Source organism: Musca autumnalis, unplaced genomic scaffold (genome assembly GCF_047663935.1).
Source record: "Musca autumnalis isolate F117 unplaced genomic scaffold, ASM4766393v1 scaffold_1, whole genome shotgun sequence".
Lineage (NCBI taxonomy): Eukaryota > Metazoa > Arthropoda > Insecta > Diptera > Muscidae > Musca > Musca autumnalis.
The window spans coordinates 147,746,159-147,749,902 of NW_027411644.1; positions in this window are offsets into that span (position 1 = coordinate 147,746,159).

Sequence of the window (3,744 nt, forward strand, 5' to 3'; positions counted from 1 at the left end):
AATAAGCATAAGTTTAAAAAATAAAATTTTAAGTACAACAAAACAATTAACAATTCATAAAACAAGGCAACAATTCAAAATATGTATGAATATAAATGGTTTTACCATATACATATGAAGCATATATTTATAAGTACGTGAGATCAATATATTTTCAATTCAGTCAAGCTAAACAAAACTTATACAAATATTATCTTAAAAGGTTAACTAATAAGGTGAAATGTTGGTTTACAATTAAATTCAATTTTATTCATAAATATTTGAATTAAAGTTTCGTAACAAATCATTTTTAATGACAACATCATAACAGTTGGACTTATTAATTTTAAGTAGTCTTTAGTAAAGAGAATTCCTTCCATCGACACCCTAGCTAATCGATTTCGACACTTGTTATACCCTCAGCATTTATGCTAACTAGGGTATATACACTTTCATACGGGCAAAATGTGCCTCATCGAAAGAATGGTTTTAGACCCCAAGTATGTTTGGACGAAATGTGTTTTAGACAATTTGGAGTTGATTGAGCAATGTCCGTCCGTCTGTCTGTCTGGCTGGCTGGAGCGCACGATAACTCTCGAACGGATCAATCGATTCGATCTAAAATTTGGCTTTGGTAATATTTTGTCCAATCTTAGTTTAAGTTCGAAGATGGGTTATATCGGTCCACTCCTTCCGGTACCTCCCCCACAAAAGTTCGAAAATGTTCGGAAATTTTGTACGTACGATAACTCTTGAAGGAAGTAATCGATTTGGTCCATACTTTGCAAATCGTGAAATATCTACCGGGCTTAGATGAATTTCCAATATGGACTCAATTGGTCCACTCCCTCGGGTACCACCCACACAAAATTTGGGATAAGTTCAGTTTAGGACCTGCTCTCGAATCGTTTTGTTTTAGAAACTTGTATTCACTGCCCTCCATACGACGGTACAAGTTTCATCAGGGGCAAGTCCACACTTCCTGAGAAAATAGCCCCAAAGTTGCAAAAAACCCCTATGACACCATGTGAGGTGGTTGGAGCGCAAGATAACTCTCGAACGGATCTGCCGATTCGGTCCAAAATTTGGCCTTAGTAATATTTTGTCCAAACATAGTTTAAGTTCGAAGATAAGCCATATCGGTCCACTCCTTCAGGTACCTCCCCCACAAAAGTTAAAAAATGTTCGGAAAATTGTTCGTACGGTTACTCTTGAAGGGAGTGGCCGAATTGGTCCATACTTTACACATCCTAATATATCTACCAGATATAGATCGGGCTCAAATATGGACTGTATTTGTCCACTCCATCCGGTACCTCCCACACAAAATTTCGGATAAGTTCACTTTAAGACCTCCAATCGAATCACTTTGATTTTTGTTGAAGCAACTTGCTGCCTCAATTACGATGGTAAAATTTTTCAGGGGCAAGTCCATACTTCTTAAGCAAACAGCCCGAAGGGTGTAACAACCCCCTAGGGCACCATATGTAGTGGCTGGAGATCCACTTCGATAATGGTTAATGTCGATCCATTCCTTTAAGTATCTCCTCCGGAAAACTTTTGATCTTTAATCCTAATCAAAATTTTTGTCGGTTCATACATCCAAAATTTTTAAAACACCCTAAACACACACGTTTTTTGGGAAAAAAATTTCTCAATATACACAGGCTGAGGGTATATATCAGGAAAAATGTCTAAAATTGTCTTTTCCATTTCAAAAAAATCAAAAAAAAAATTTGATACTACATCAATGATTTTTGGTACATAGATTAAAAAAAAATCTGCATTCCAAATCTGTTTTCGTTACTAACTTTGATCGTTTTAATTATGATAATTAGAAAAAAATCTAAAAAAATCGCGGCTTAATATAGTTAGCTGTTATATCCTATTATCGTTAACTGAATTCGTAACCTTTGCGATGATGCAAAAAATAATCGCAAAGTCTCAATGGATTCGCGAAAAATCAAATTTGTTAAATAATTTCACGTATTTACAAACATATTTTTGAAACAATAGCGCTCATACTTACGAAAAATATATAAAAAAATTATAACAGCATCCAGACATTTTGAGGAATAAAATGAAACCTAAGTTGTGAAGGTTGAAGCTCTAGTATTCATGTTATTTGCAAAAATACGAAGAAAATATTAGGAAAAAATTAAAATCATATAATTCTAATTTTATTTTTTTTAGGTTTTTATACGAAAAGTTGGAGAAAAAATTTTTGAGTTCTTCGGCATTTTCGTGAAAATTTCACGCAATAATGATGATATTCCGTTGTAACAAATTTTTCGCTTATACTTTTCCTATTGGATAATATTATTAGAACCTTATATTAAATCACAAGGAATTCCAATTGTGGCATAACGTTAAAATAATGTTATATTGAATATTATAACATTTGAGACGCATATAAACCGCGTAATTATGAAAATGACATGATGCGCATCCGATTTTCCAACACAGCGAATCAATTCCTCTTATTTGATGTACAGTTTGTCAAATTCTATTTGGCGGCCACGATGTAGCATCTGCTGCATATTAGGGTGCAAAATACTGTAAAATGGTCATAATTTCGGCGAAGTTCATTTACATTTTATGCGCATCCGGTTTCAATAATCACCATTAAAAAATACATCATTCTATGCCGTTTCAATGCTATCGATCAAGAACCGTGGATGTAGCATCGCACTCAGTTTTTAGAAAAAATCTATTATATCTCTGGATTTACGAGAGTTTTTAAATATCTGTATTCGCACAGTGTAAACACGCGTATCTATCTATTTATTTAAGTAGAACTGACACATCCAAAACGCGTTTTAATATGCGATATTTTCAAAATAATTTTTTGCAAATTTTTGAAATTTGAGGGGTATCATATCCGCCGATCTAGTGGGTGGATTTTTACGCGTCGTGGCTTGTTAGATTTAGAACGTAAAAAAATAAATTTACGCGGGTTTCCACGGAAATCGAATGACGTTTGTAAATTTTAAGCCAAAAAAATAGGTTTTTGAGAAAAATTTACGCACAAAAATTTCGTGTTTGGGCGCAGATTACTGTGATCCTGTGAGGGCTACACCCTCATGTTATACATTAAAAAATGCGAAATCGCGAGTACTACAATCAAATAATAAGCTTTTAGGGAAATCCAGCTGCGCGTGCCAAAAAGAGCAAAAATTCAAAAAACCCCATTTTTCAGGTTTCAAAATGTCAGCATCCGTTTGAGGAAGATACAGTGGATATATTAAAAAAACATACATGAGAAACTTCAACTCTGAAGTGTACTCTTTAACTTCTCCTTTGAGCATTAAGCTCTACATTGTGTTGTAAAACCACTAATTGGAAAATAACATAATGAAACTCGTTTTCTTCAACGATTTTTTACATTAGTACGACCACAGCTTCCGCTCAAATTATTATTTTAAGAAACCCCTCAGTGAATCGGGCTACAACAGTTTATTTTACCGAAACGCGGTTAAAAGTTATAGTATAGTAAAACTGATCGCGAGTTACAATACCCCATACCTCAGTTTCAACATAAGATAATTTTTTACAAAAAGCTTGATATATGTCAGCAAAGCTGACTGATATTTTTTTACTTGTTTTTATTTAAATTCACTTGGCTAAAAACTCTTTCCACATTTACTGAAGAATGTGGCAAGACTAAAATATGTTTAAATTATTTCAAAATTAAATTTATTTTCAAAATTAAACCACTTTAAAATCTGATCACAAAGTTCAATGTAAAAGTTTGTGCAGTTTTTA